The sequence below is a fragment of the Passer domesticus genome, chromosome 5 (genome assembly GCF_036417665.1).
Source record: "Passer domesticus isolate bPasDom1 chromosome 5, bPasDom1.hap1, whole genome shotgun sequence".
NCBI lineage: Eukaryota > Metazoa > Chordata > Aves > Passeriformes > Passeridae > Passer > Passer domesticus.
The window spans coordinates 80066642-80081838 of NC_087478.1; the positions used below are offsets into that span (position 1 = coordinate 80066642).

The 15197-nt window shown below is 39.7% G+C and overlaps 1 long non-coding RNA gene across 2 annotated transcripts in view; it reads left to right on the plus strand.

Moving 5' to 3' along the window:
- LOC135301129 (uncharacterized) overlaps positions 1 to 15197 on the plus strand; it is a 65699-nt gene that overhangs the window by 26369 nt on the left and 24133 nt on the right. The window contains exons 10-11 of one of the 2 annotated variants that reach the window (XR_010362868.1): positions 11107 to 11306; positions 12564 to 12691. This is a non-coding gene — a long non-coding RNA (uncharacterized LOC135301129). The remainder of the gene's footprint in view (positions 1 to 11106; positions 11307 to 12563; positions 12692 to 15197) is intronic. The other variant, XR_010362869.1, reaches the window with a different exon arrangement.

A 15197-nucleotide genomic window follows, 5' to 3' on the forward strand; every position in this document is an offset into this window, starting at 1 on the left:
CCATCCATACCTCCTGTAGCTGTGGCTAAGCTCAAAATTTCAGTTCTCTGACTGGAATTGTTAAGGACTGGATTTTTGGTTTTGATTTTAATTTGGGTTTTTTGTTTAATTCCATTTTTCCTAGCTGGCGTGTGGAATGCATTTCAACAGATGGTCATGGAGTTTTAAATGTTGTGAGTGGATTTTTAATAAGTCTGACTAATTTTATGATCATTGCAGTTCATGTGCATTCAACATTCCCACCGACTTCAACAGGAAGGGTTGGATATGAAAAAATGTCATATTGCACTCAGCCAGTGTAACCCTGGCAGGGTAGATAAATAAGGGAATTCTGGGCTGTAACAGCCAGGTTCAATTGTTTCCCTCTACCCAGCTCAGCTAAATGTATTGTGGGGGTTTTTATCCCAGCACCAGGTATTGGTCACAGCTGGAGGCAGGAGTTAGAGCACTTGTGTGATCAGTGATGACAAATCCCATGTTTCTCAAAGTGGTGTGATTTGTGGGTAACTCCAGCCTCTTACCTCACTGCATCAAAAAATCCTAACACCACAGTTAACTCCTGCTCATTTTTCCTTTTTCTAATCTGAGGGCTTTCTTCCCTGGCTTCTTTAAATTCAGTGAATGAAATCAGGACACCTCTTTGAGGCCTTGCCTGTTTTTGTCTCTGTGCCAGAACATAATATGTCATGGAGGGATGGCTTACAGCTATGCCTAACAAAGCTGACGTGGGAAAAGATCCTGTGCCCATTGTCAAACATCCTTGCTGCAGCACTGCCACAGCAGAGATACACTGTCCTCCTGCATTTTCTTCCTGTTGACAAGTTCACATCTCAGGCCATCTGCCCTGATTTGATAAAGTGTTTGGTCACACTGCAAGTCAGAGAGGATCGTCAGGGCAGGTCTCCCTGAAGCAGCTGCTAGGAAAATCTCCATCAGCAAGCCCACAAAACAGTAAAATGTAATTGTAACTGAGAGAGTGCACCTTCCAATCTCTTTTCTGCATATTTGTTGGGGTTTTCTTGAATTTTGTTTACTGCTGACAAGTTGTATCTAGCAGCACATTACAAACCCCCTTTTGGCAGCCATAGGAATATATTTCAAGCAGGTTTTGTTTGATATCTACAAGAAATCTCTGTTCAGTTTATGTAATAAGACAAACATATGCAAATCCATCCTCGGATCCTGTGAATTATATGCCTGGAATCAGTAAGCAATTCAGTAAAAGCTCACTAAGTTGCATTTTACCTATCCACATATCCCATAAAACTGACATAAAAAACAATGGTTTCTTTACCATTTCTCAGCAAATATTTAATAGCAGCTACAGTATTTTGGAAGACCTCACATTATTGCAACTTCTTGACTTTTTGCAAAATGTAACGAGATTGATTCTTTATAAAAAAATACTTCACAACATTTTTTATTGCTCTGCAGTGCAAATATGAGTGTAAATAAATAATTTTGAACTGCATTATCAGGCAAATGTAGCTGTTGAGATGAATACATTGGTTTTGTGTGAGTATTTCTTCATCTGCTCTGACATTTTTCACAATTCAGTAATTAACTGATAACTAGTGACTTATTATTCAATCTCTTAGAACATTTTGAAAATGGGATATGTGCCTAGAACTAGATCTACAGCCCTCATTAAGAGCTAAATTCACAACAGATCACAGGTGCTCGTTGTTTCCAGCACCTTCATCCTCAAACACCTGCTGCAGCAATGTACAACCCCAGCTGGATGGCAGGCTGCTTAAAATGAGGGCAACTGGGTCCTAAAACAGGTCCAGAAAAGCATATATAAAGTGTAAAGAGAGCTGGGTCAACTACAGCAGCCTGTTCAAACAGCAGTGGATAAAGAAATGTCAAACCCTGATCCTCTGCCATGCCTTGACCAGCCCTGAGCCTTGTTCAGCTTGATACCCATGTCCATCCCACATCAAAGTGCATGGAGAGGGGAAAAGGCACTTCTTTCTTTTTCTCTTTCTCTCTCTTTCTCTCTTTCTCTCTTTCTCTCTCTCTTTCTCTCTTTCTTTCTCTCTCTCTTTCTCTCTCTCTCTCTTTCTTTCTGTCTCTCTTTCTTTCTCTCTTTCTTTCTCTCTTTCTTTCTCTCTTTCTCTTTCTTTCTCTCTCTTTCTCTCTCTTTCTCTCTCTTTCTCTCTCTTTCTCTCTTTCTCTCTCTTTCTCTCTCTCTTTCTCTCTCTCTTTCTCTCTCTCTTTCTCTCTCTCTTTCTCTCTCTCTTTCTCTCTCTCTTTCTCTCTCTCTTCTCTCTCTTTCTCTCTCTTTCTCTCTCTTTCTCTCTCTCTCTCTTTCTCTCTCTTTCTCTCTCTTTCTTCTCCTTCCTTCTTCTCTCCCCCCCTTTCCTTCTCTCTCTCTTAGTCACTTTCTTTCTCCCTTCCTTTCCCCATCACATTGATAAATGCCCACAGGACTGGACAGTGAAAGATCTGACTTTCCATTCCTGCTTTGTAAAAAAACCAGTGTGAACCCGTGTCTCTACATGAACCTCCCAGCCAGATGTGTGTTCCTGGGTGAATCTCTCACTGGCCCACCCGTCCCACTCTGTCATAAGAACTAAAGATAATAAAAAAAGGGTGTGGAGGGGTGGAAAACACAAGGATTGGCACAGCTCTGTTCTCCACTGGCAGTGGGACCTGTTGGGAAGTGGAGAAACCCAAGGGCTGCTCCCTGCTCCAGGAAATACTCAGTGTGACTACAGACCTACACACAGGTGTAGTTACACCAAGACTGGTGCAAGTCTGCTCCCCATTGGCTACAAATCCTTACTCAGGGCTCGTTTTCCTCCTTGCCCTAATGTATGTTTATTATTCCATACAAAGCTTCAACAAGAAGGACCGAGCAAGATCATAATTCCCGAATACCTGTTAGCATAATGGTTGGAGTTTTCCCCTGGAAGATGCAGGCTTGTTTATGCTCAGCGAGAGAAAAGAATTGAACCCACATTTCCCATATGAATGCTCTAATCAGTGAGCCCATTTAGCAGAAGAATGGAGCCAATCTAGCAGGAGTGCTCAGAAAATGAGTAATGGGACAGGTCCTGCCAGCCAGACACATAGAAGAGTGACTGAGGTGTCTGCCTTCTGCTGTTGCTGAATCTGACCCTCTTTCCATGCTTTGATCAGGGATCATTCCTTCCTCCCCTGAATGAGGCTAACAGACTGTTTTGCAATTGCAACATGTAAGAATTGACCCTCCTTACATGATTTTTCTTTGCTGCAGAGACTGCAAGGGTAGACTTAGCATCTGCTGCACACTGCTGCTTTTTCCCATTACTGCCTTCAGCATATTTGTTTCAAAATAGCTGTAGGAATTAGCATTACATCTACTGCCAGGAAACCAGAGTTTGTCAACACTCTCTGGTGGAATACCTTCCATTGTTCAAATGCTTGACTTGCTGAAAACTGCCCATCAGTCACTTTCACCTAAAACTAACAAGGGTTTCCACTTTTCTTGGGTTGCTTGTTTGATTGATTTTAACAAAGTATAATGTTTCCATAAAGTAATTTTTTTTCAAATTGGAGAAAGATATTTGTAGATTTTCACACCTATGCAGGAATGTGTATGACTGCCTTGCTCTGCAGGTATGTGTTTATAGAATCTTTTTCAGATGCATCACAAAGTCATTTGGGATTAGATACTCAATTTCTTAATCTTGTCAAGTTAGTTGCACTCCACTACTTTTCCTGGAACCTGTTTCAACAACTCCTACCAGTGTTTAGAAAGATTCTTGTAATTTCTCAGCTGAAGTTTTTCCAGGGGCAGTTAGTCACATTTTTATTTTTTTTACTTCTCACCAGAATACTCTGAATGTTAAGAACTTTAGGTCCTTTAGCTCTTTGACATTCATCCTTTTACTATATCTATAAAAATATTCAAATCTTTTACCCACAGTGTTAGACAAGCCGTGTTCAAGATTTTGGGGAACTTCTGTTCTCACCTGTCAGGCTAATTGAAAAGTATCCAGCTACTAGAATAGGCTCAGCCCATTGTACCCACCCTCACGGCCCTAGGCCATGCCAGCTTGCTCCCAGCACTGTCCTGAGCTGTGGCTGCTGTGCTGCAGAGCAGCTTGGAGCACACACGCACAGCTCCTCAGAGCATTTTTAATTTCCTCTTATGAGGCAGGGTCTCCCTTCTCCTGAGCAGCCCACGGGGACTTTGTTCTTCCAGTTCCAATTTGCATTCATATTTCTTGTAGCAGGATGACCTGAATTATGCACAGCATCTCAGGTCTCACCAGGTGTTGTGTGCTTGCAAGGTGTCATTAATCACCTTTCCAGCTCCAATGCCTGCATTTCCCTGTCCTATTGCTGCCTCACATTTGTGGTTCACAGTCTTCCTTCTCTTTGTCATGTTTGGTGCAGAGCTTAGAGCAACTGGGTTTTTTGGTTTTTTGGTTTGTTTTTTTGTTTTTTTTTTTTTTTTTTTTTTTTGTTTTGTTTTGTTTTGTTTTTTTTTTTTTTTTTTTGGCTTCTAAAACCCTTGTACTTCCACTTGCTCACTCTTTTTTTTTTTCTGTTTTGTTCTAGGTGTGGTTCTAATCTTGTTCCACACTGCTCATTTCTCCCAGAATTCTCACCAATGTTCTCTTGTGTTTTGCTCTTGTTAAGCTGGGTTCAGGAGGGAAATTAGAAAATTAAACCAGCTTAAAGCAGAAGAAGCCACAGTCCTGGCCTTGTATCCAGCACTGTGCTGGTAGGAAAGGCTTCCCACCTCTCTCTAAAAGCCACGTTGCTCTTGTGTTCCAGTCTAAAGGGAAGAAAGTTTCTCAGCTCACTCAGCATGTCGCTTATACCCAATACAGATGATAATATTATCATTTTCTATGTAAAAATTAAGGTTCACATTAATGTCCACTCCATGTATGAGCTCTCTGTGGAGTCTGCTCCAGTGATCCTGTAGTTCTCTTTATCTGAACATATTAACATCTTTAATTTTGCATCAGTGAGATACATAAAAAATTATTTTTCCTGCCTGTGCAAAACCTCAGCCTCCTGCTTTGCCCTTACCTGCTCAATATTTTTACCATTACTCAGAGCTGATGACAGCTTCTCATTTAGTTGATAGACTGAATTTTAATTTATTTTTTGCTGAAATATAAAATTTATTTATTTCAGACTATCTGATTTTCTATGGGGAAAAAGTCAGTCCTGAAAAACTAAAAATATGCATTCTGGGGTGGAAGTAGGGGCTGCATGATAAATAATAATTCCTCTCTGCAGAAGTTTAGAAAGCTTCAGATTAGCACAGAAGTTTTAGTGCTATTCTGTGACTCAAAATACTATAAAATCTTGCAAGACAAACTTGACAGGAAACCTGGTACCAAAATGTGCATTTTTTGTACAGATTATGTTAAGCAAAAGAGTGAAGTGTTCTATGGATACCTATTCTCTCCACTAACAATTAGCAGATTTAATAATGAACTGATCAGCTGACAACACCTACAGAAAACAGATGGTAACAATATTTGGTTATTTCCAGAAACATATCAAAGCCCAAAATTTACAGAATAAAAACTTTGAAGTCAAACAGCACTCCCTGGAAAAATTCTAGCACCAGAAATATTTTTTTGGCAATGCTAAGAGGGGATATAGGAAGTATTCAAATCATCTCACAGGGCTTCAGCTACACATCTTACATTGAATTCAGTGGGAACCACGCAGTGAAATCCCCACTCGCTGCTTTGAAAATGTCCCCCTTGGTGTTTCCCGCCGTGCTGAGAGACAGAGCCCTGATCCAAGGTCCAGGTCCACAGCAGGCAGCAGCACACACAGTGTGCCAGAATCCTGTAAGGCACCACTGTGCTAAAATATTCAGGCTTTAGCTTAAAATGACAGAAATCAAGGGCATTGCAAATGAAGGTTCCTGACGGCCTCCTCCCCTTTGTCCCATTTGGTGATGGTCATACCTTTAGAGCTCTAATATGTAAAGTTGGGTTGGGTTTTTTTTTGTCTTCTTCCTTTTCTCTTTTCTATCCTGCCCTCTATATGACCTCTCTCCTAATTGGAATATATCTTGTTTTTCGATAATAGAATTTCCCCAGGAGATAGTCAATTTTTAGAGCTGAAAATTAATTTACGGGCCCTGCTTGATTGCATGCATCAGATATGTTTGTCTTTTACTACATAGTGACCTTCTTCTCCCCCCTCCCTTCACATCTTCATAGCTAGGAATTCACTTCAGAGTCAGATAACATGCCTTTTTACCCTGCTATACAGGTATTTGTGTCACACTTTTCACATGCTGCTGTTTGCCCACTGAGAGTGCTCTTGGAGAGTTGTGTCCCAGTCAAAAGATTGGAAATTCCATCATTCCTTGCACTACAGCTGGCAGGACTGTGGCCTTTCTGATTTTGTAGCAGCTTCCAGTTCATGTGTGTAGAAGTAGCCACGACAGAGAATGGGCTCCATGCCACCCAGAGATACTCTTCCCTTGCAATTTGGTAGTTCAGTAATGAGCCTGTTCATAGCTCCACAGGACCCCTCTCCTGGGTTTTTAAAATGAGATTGGAAAGGTAACTGTTGGCATTCACATTCTCTGAAAAAAAATCCCTTTGCCCAGGATTTTCTCCTGGGAAGATGAGAAGCCTCAGAGAAAAAGGAAAACAATTCTTGTCTCATTTGCTTCTCTTGTGTTGTGCTCATGTGTGGAATGTGTTTGGAGATTGTTTACCCACAGGTGATTGTTTCATTGGATTCTGCTGAGAGTTGTTTTGACTCATTGGCCAATCAGTGCCAAGCTTTGTCAGGGCTCTGGAGAGAGTCAGGAGTTTTCATTGTTATCTTTTTAGCATTCTGTAAGTATCCTTTCTGTATTCTTTAGTATAGTTTAGTATAGTATTCTTTAATATAATATAGTATTATAAAGTAACAAATTAGCCTTCCGATAACATGGAGTCAGATGCATCATTCCTACCTTCATCAGGGCATTCCCCACAAATACAATAGGTAAGTCCACAGAGTTTGTAGTCACATCATGTGGACACAGTGGATGTGTTTCCTTCCAATCCCTCTAATATCCACCGAAAAAAAGAGGCCTCTTCTTTTCATAAAACACCTTAAGAATAGTAACCTAAATGTAATGAATTTTTCCATTTCATCAGTCAAGATTTCTGTTTTTCAAGAACCCTAGCATGTTCCCACGAAACACACTTCTTTGAAGGGCCAATCTTTCATTTTGTTCAGCTGATGATGTATATGCTGGAGTGCTGAAATTGAAATGAAAAGTTGAGCAAACACAGATGCTGTTCAGAGCCGCACGTCTGCTCACGCTCGGTGTTAAGGACACTCCTGCAATGTTATTTTGATGAGTTTATTTAAGGCAGTGAGTGTGAGATTCACCTCATGTAGGCTTAGATGGCCACAACAGAAATTTTTTACACCTCAGCTGGGCATCCTCAGTGCCCTTTCTACTCAATAAAGAAGAATAGGCAAATTTAGCTCATAACTCATCTGACCTATTCTGGACATTTGCAATCTTTGCATCCTCAAATCACTCCAGTGAATATAAAAGGAGTCTCAGTGGCTATATCAGACCTAGGTGTCAGCAACTGTTACATTTACTGTTTAAATGGATCCCACTCAAAGCCACAGGGAAGAATCTTCCACAAAGTGAAATCTGCATTGTACCCTTTTGAAAAACTTGATCAGCCAATTATGTGATCCTGACAATGAGGTTTCTGCTGGGGTTCAGCTCAGAGCTGAGGATAAAGAAGTCTTTCAGAGTAATATAATATAATAATATAATATAATATACATATATCCATCTTAATGACTGGTTTCTCCCAGCTTCCAAATGTTGTCATGGTCAAACCAATGAGCGTGTTTAGTTGCTGTAAATAGATCTTGGATTTTATGTGCACACAGACACGTCCATTTGGGACAGTTACTTGCAACAGCTGAGATCCATAGCCTATCAAACATTAAAATAAAGTTAATTAGGTGAGTTGCATAGCAGCAACAGCCAAGCTGAAATAACCTGGTAACCTCAAAGACGGGGAAAATGAGTGTGCATACACAGATACCTTGCTGAGAGAGAGCCAACAGATCCAGGTGTTTGGTAGCTATCAGATTTCTGGGCCTGGTTTTGAATCTCTGTAGACCAGCAGAGCTCTGCTCTGTCAGCAGAGAACTCTGCCAATTTATGTCAGCTGAGAATGTCGCCCCCAGGAAGAACAAATAGAAAAAAGAGCCACAATAAGATCTCTCTGTGAAAACTTTTATCTGTTTAATGGAGGTGTGCCTAATCTTTCAGAGTCAGTCAAGAAAATAAAATGTGCAATGTCAAAATGCTGCAAGCTTTTAAACCCACCTAAATTAGTATTTCACTGATATTTTTAATAGAATTCCAGCTAACAGAAGGCACTACAACATTAAAATTTGCTGACCATTTGTCACTGGTTAAACACCAATAAATATTTGGAAACTCATTTGTATAACACTACAATTTGGTTTAGTTCTTTTATGGGTAGCTAACTTTTGTTGGGGGAAAAATAGCAGTAGCAAAATGCCATTATCTTGCACAATACTTAGTAAATATATACCCTTATAACCAGCCTTCTACCGCAGTACCTTTATGTCTAATGCCTGCACCCCCAGGCACAAGCTCTTGGTTTCCAGCTTTGGTAGGATCCTCACTCTGCCACTTTACCCAGTACCAGCGTGTTGCTGATCCCCTAAAAGTCACCAAAAAGGGTGTCAGGTGGCTTAGGAACCAGGCACATCCCATGTCCTGTTATCTCATAGGGACAGGAGAGCTTTTGGGACAAGTTCTTAGAGGTGTAGCATCACATTGGAGAGGGAGGAAGTGGGTGAGTTGTAACTCAGGTTGTTCTATGTCCTCTTCTCTTTCATATCAGCTGCTGTTAATGTTTGCTTCTCTCTGCTAAGGATGTACAAGTGAAGCTCACAGGTAGGAGTGGAAGTAATTCAGCTGGTAGTTTCTCCTCTGCAGGCTGAAAGAAGCAGAAGCAGCTTCACAGCAGTTAAGCTCCCAAGTAAAACCTCAGCCTCCTCCAGCACCTCTCAAATCACCACTGGCTACTTTATCATTTGACACTTTCAGCACAGGTGAAAAAGAATGTTATACAAAACAAAGAAGAAAAAACCCACCTCTTTTATACTTTTTCCTCACTTTCCCACCTGCTGTCTCCATGTACGTCTGTTTTTTCTCTTGTCATAAATCTGCTTTTGCAACTGTGGCCCAGAGAATATCTTCATTTGCAGACCACCTGGAATAATGGAACCTAAATCTCTGATTGCTAGTCCTCAAATTCTGTATAAACTGTTTTTATAAAACAGTTTCAAAATATCTGGAGATATTCTCATTTGGAGAAATTACCCTGAGTTTAGATATTTATCTTAAAAAAAAAACAACCATAAAACAAAAGAGTTACTTCTATAGAAATTCTTCTGAATAAAAATAAAATTAAAACTCAGTCCAAGAAAAGCAGGTTTTATATAACTCATTGTTTGAAAATGTTTGCTTCTGGCTGACAATTTTTATGCAAATGAAAACAACAGAGTTGTAGCTGGTGCTCTCCTGTAACCTTCATAGTGTTGCTCACTGGGAGCCTTTAGAGTAAAGTGAGATGCTTTTGTCACAATTACCAACGTTTTAGAGGAGTAATTCTGAGTGGAATTAAAACGACCTTCTGCACCTCAAAAGGGCAGTGAAAAGAGAGGAGAGGGAAAAGAGAGGGTAAATTGGTGCATTCCCTTCATTATGAATAAAGTACATTTATTTAAATCAGACCACTCCACAGAGCACCCCATAAGCTAACACTTTGTTGCCACTAGTTTGAAAGCCCTGCTTCTCAAGGGGAAAAACCTTTTTTTTTTCAGCAGCCTGAACTCTGGGAGCATCCTTGTGTTATTTGCAGAGAAATACCTGGAGAACATCTCCGAGGGTAAATGCCTAATTGTGCATAAGTGGGATGCTCTCCACTCCCACTGAAGTTTGCACAGCTTCAAGACCTTTGCAGCTCACAGGGGTCTGATCCTCAGGTGTTACTCAGGAGTAGCGAGTCTAGAATTCTCTAAAGAAAAATATTCCAAACTTTCCTGATGTATTCGTCTTCTCCTTCTAAAAAACCACAAGTGTCTGTGGCTGCTTCTTCTTTGTTTCATCCTACTGTTTGCATTACTGATTTAAAGAAGGGATACACTGGGACCCATAACAATGTGTCTGCAAAATTTATTAATGCTCATGTTTCAAAACCAGATGAGTTTATTCTGAGTTTACTGTTTGGAATGTGCTGCCTGTCTCAGTTTTTGTCTCTCACAAGCAGCCAGATCATTGTATCAACAACAGTAAAGAGGCAAGAGCACTTTTAGACCTTAATTATTTTGCTTTTCTTTGGGATCACAAGGTCCTCGAGTTTTAGGGGGGGTTGAGGTCCAAATTAACTTACTGTGTAGTGGTAGAACTGAGCAGCTTTTACATAGAGCAGAGCATGATCTGTGAGTGCTGTTGAAATGCACATAAAAATTCAGTGAATGCTGTGCAAAACTGGTTTTACAACAAATATTAATTCTGAAAAGCAGATGTGCTAAAAGGATTTTATTCTCAATGACGATTTTGCTCTGATCCTGAGCACTCCTGCTAGCTGGCTGAGGCACTGGGTTGTGTTCATTGCCTGGTTTTAAAAACTGGTTTCAAAACCTGTTTTTTTAAAAAAAACTGAGGCACTGGGTTAAGCTCATTGCCTGGTTTTAAAAATTGTTCTCTGAAAAATCAGCTAATAGAGGATGAAGAGAAGTACTGAGAGGGTCTTGCTCTTCAGGCTGAGCTGATTTATGAAAGGGTCTCTTGCCACTTGCTCGTGTTCCAGGGTGCAGAAGTCCTGCCAGGCATTTCCTCTCCGGAATTCTTAGGGATGTGCTGCGAAGCGCTGGATTTTGTGGAGAGGGAAAGCCGGGGTCCCTGCCTTGCTCTCACATTCCTGCTGACACCCAGTGGCTTCCCAACACAACTGCACAACCTCCTCAGCAGCGAGGGAATTGTCAAAGTCAGAGCAGCTTTTCAAGGAATTTCAGCTGATCTCACTGGCATCGATGTCCTCTTCCTTTTTAATTGCATTTTAGAGAGAAAAATAAGGAAAAGAAGGGAAATGGCTTGTTTGGAAACACACTGCAGGACAGCACAGGGCTGTGACAGTCCTGCTCCATTGGTTGGGACCTGGATCTGGCTTTGGAAAGAAGAAATTATCTCAGGAAAAATAAAAAGAACCAAAAAAAACAGAGGAGAAGCGCCCTATGACTCTTGCCTTTTCATGCAAGAAGAGGTGAGGAATCGTGTTGTGACCGCAAAAGGCATTTGAGCATAAACCAATTTTTCACAGTACAATGTGCCATCACCTCCAACCCCCAAAAGTTTTCACATACAGTTTGGGGAAAAGAAAAGGGGGAAAAAAAGTCTTCACAGAGCTTCAATTTTCTGTAAAATAAGGTGATTTCCTATAGAAACGAATTTCATACCCTGCCAAGTGTGAGTACTAGGCCCTCAATATTAGTGGATATTTTATATTTTCTTTGGGTCCCTCTCAGCCTTTGGTAAAAGTCCCAAAATAAAAGAGCCTGGCTAAGGATCTTAAGCCTGGCCTCTTATTGGTTTCTTAACAACAGCCTTTTCTGCTTTTGGAGACAGCTGCCTTGTAACTCGTTCTAAGCAAAAGAGGAATGGGATTTGTATAAAATCCCAGGCATTTGTATGAAAACTCATTTATGTGCAGGATCCAGCTTTGTGAATGTAAACAGCAGCTAAAAACAGCCTTCTTCTTCTCTATTCCAGAAATAAGGAGAAAAACCAGCTTGTACAAAGCATATGGAATTCACTCAAACTCGACCATCCACATGTATTAAAAGTAAAAAAGAGTGAAACAATGAAGTAAAAGCAAAGTATTATCAAGAAACAATATCAAACTCCCTGCATGCTCAATCCCAGGCTAAATGCTGCAGCAATGCAAAGAATGTGCAGGCACAAGGAGTGTGCCCACACATGGTGCATTTTAAGGACTCACCAGCTAATATTTCCTATCTCTTTCCAGAAGCCATACGGTAAACAGATAGCACTAACAAAGTCAAATATTAATAACCAAGAACTGCACATCTCCAAATCCCCTTCCCCCAACCAGCAAAACCCATAGAAATTTACACTGACCAAAGCAAATAGAAAATAAAAGTCAAAGCACTTACATGGTTGACATTTAGGGATAGAACCAAGTACCCTTTCCATCCTCTTGAATTTCCTAAGTTATAACATTAACAGAAAATAAATACACATTGAAATGGGGTAACTCATGATCTTGTCACACAGTCACTGACAAGTTACAGTAATAAGGTCTTGAAACAGAATGTCCCAAGAAGAAATTTTAAACTGTCTCTAGACAGCTCGGATCAATTTAGCATTTTGTCACACTCTTAAGCAATCTGGTAGGCTCTGTCCACCCAGAACAGCTTTGTCTTATAATTACTTTCCAGCCACACAGTTCTTTCAAGGAGCAGCATATTTTTAACTCTCCTGACTCTGTGATTGTTTTCAGGTGTGATGGAAAGAGAAACACTTTGCAGAAGCATGAAAACAAATCTACAAAAATGTTGATGGAGGCGACACGACTCAGCCTTTCACCTAAAACCTGAACAGTGCTTTGGAGGGTGTAGAATTAAGGAGGTAAGGAAAAAGATCTATTTCTTATTTTATTGATGTTTCGAAGCCCTGTCAAAAAGGGGCTTAAGTTTCAAAAGTAGATGCTCCAGAGTAATACATAGAAAACCTCTCAGCATCAACAAACCATTCCTTCTAGCCAAAGTAACTGAGAAAATGACACAAAAAATGATCCGTGTGCTTTCTTGGTTGTTGAAGAGTCAGACCCCACAAGGCCTGCTCACAAAATTGGCTGAGACTACTAACAGCTGTCTCAAATTCTCACATTTTTGTTGTGCAAAAGAGAGATAGAGACTACATGATGCATTTTCACCTTCTACCTTTTGCTCCTTGTTTCTTGAAACACAAACAGAAAACTGCGTGACACCTTGCAAACTTATTTACCACTGAATTGCATGTTGAATTTAAATCTTGTAAGACTGAATGAAGCTTAGCTCAGAATCCCCAGGCATTATTATTAATCTAACTAAGATTTTGTTAAAATGGAGATTGGGAGAGGACTTGGAAATCTTACAGATTTGCTGGTTCACCAATTAGTAAGGCTACCACTCCTGTTTACTGCTGTTAATAAATTATGTTGCTTCATGCAGATGAGAAGCTGTCTTAAAAGAAAAAAAAAGAAAAAAAGAAAAAAAAAAAGTTGAGTCAAGATGAACTTTTTGTCTTAGTAGAAAAATTGTCTTTCCTTCACCTCTTTTCTGGCTGTTAATTTCCATTGCCTCATTGCATGAGATTCTTGTTTGAAAGGATGAAATTGCAGCTTTTTAAGCCAAGTGCAAGACTAAAAGTGAAAATATTTAGACACCAAAGGTGGGCTGTGATTTTGTGAAAGAGATTTCAATGTCCTTCAGAGGGTACAAATTTGATGAGAATTTTCTCTTCATTTCCTCCCTGAAGTGAACAAGACTTTCCTAGGTTTTTAGATTAACTCCTAGTTCAACAGAAACTTTTTTCTTCTCTGGTAGGTTAGGTTCTGATAATCTTTGTGGTCTCATGCAAACAAATTCATTCACTGATCATTAGAAAAGTACTAAACTAATAGATATGCACACACAAAAACTGTGTGTGAGAAGCCCACAGCTGTGCATAGACTCATAAAATCATTTAGGATGCAAGAGACCTCTAGGATCATCATGTCCAAGCACTGAGCCAGCACTGCCAAGACCACCACCAAACCATGAACCCACACCTGTGGCTCTTTTATAATGTATCTTATTCCCTGTTGTATAAAGGCATTAAATATACTTTTGCACCCTTTGACATTCCTGAAGCCATTAAAGTACCAAAGCAGAAAGGAGAAGAGGAATCTTGGCATCCACTGAAAATTTAGACTAAATTTAGACTAAAAGAGTTCCTTTCTCTTTTAATGAACTTTATATGTTGCCTTTTACACTCACATCTTTCTCTTCCCAATATGGATTTATATGCATTGGAAGTTTAAATCACTGGTGAAGATGTTTCTGGGGCCAGAATTATCAATACCCCACCAAAAAAAAAATCACTATGTAACTTTGTAGTAGCTTTGTATGAGAGGCATTTATAGAGGTGATGTAAAGCTTCTACTAGAAAGCTATATATGTTTTTGTATAAACACATGTTAAAGATGAAAAAAACTCAAAAATTTGGTTCTTATTACAAACCATGCAACATGAATATAAAATGTTAAGTGGCTGTGTAGATACATACACACAAATGCAGAAAAGAATAAGATTGCATATTTGTATAATCATTATCTCTGGTTTTAAAAACACAGAAAAATATAAGTACTACTATCTCAAAATTTTCAGCACACACTGAACATTTAGGTGACTTCTTCCCCATCACTGAAACTCCCAGGCCCCACATATTTTAAATGCTCTTATAAACTAAAGTCAGGTTCTAAATTTGAATTTCTCTAGCCTATGAGGCTTGTTTGGCCTAAATTAGGAAATGAGACCAAATGTCAGTCAAAATTCACCACAGATATGATTGGGGAGGTATGTAGTGCTCATATTTTTAGTATCAGTTATAAATTTTCTTGATTTTGCTGATAAGCTTTTTGGTGTGGGAATCAGGTTTGCTCCTGCCAGAAGAATGATGGATGCCACCAGTGCTCAACAAATTATGGATAATTATACTCAGACTAGCTGCACTGTTCTCTGTTAACTACACATAGCAGATAATAATACTTCAGGGAAAATTTGTTTAATGTTGGCCTCATTTTAGGGAAGGAATGTGTGAAACTGAACCCAATGTCCAAACAGGTGAATACATGAAGAGACTGAGTAACTGCCTGTGGAAATCAGAGAGAGGAGCTCTCCTGACACATGGCATATGAGATTGGGTGGGGTTTTTTATAAAAACAATAACCCAAAAAAACCCAAAAGAGACAGAAAGACCAAAACAAACAATAAAATAACAAAAAAACCCAACCAAACAAGAAAACCTAAACAACAACAACAAAACACATATAACCCTGCATTCCTAGAGGAGTAGAGAAATTTGTTGTCTGTGGTGGGTTGCTGTTGGATGC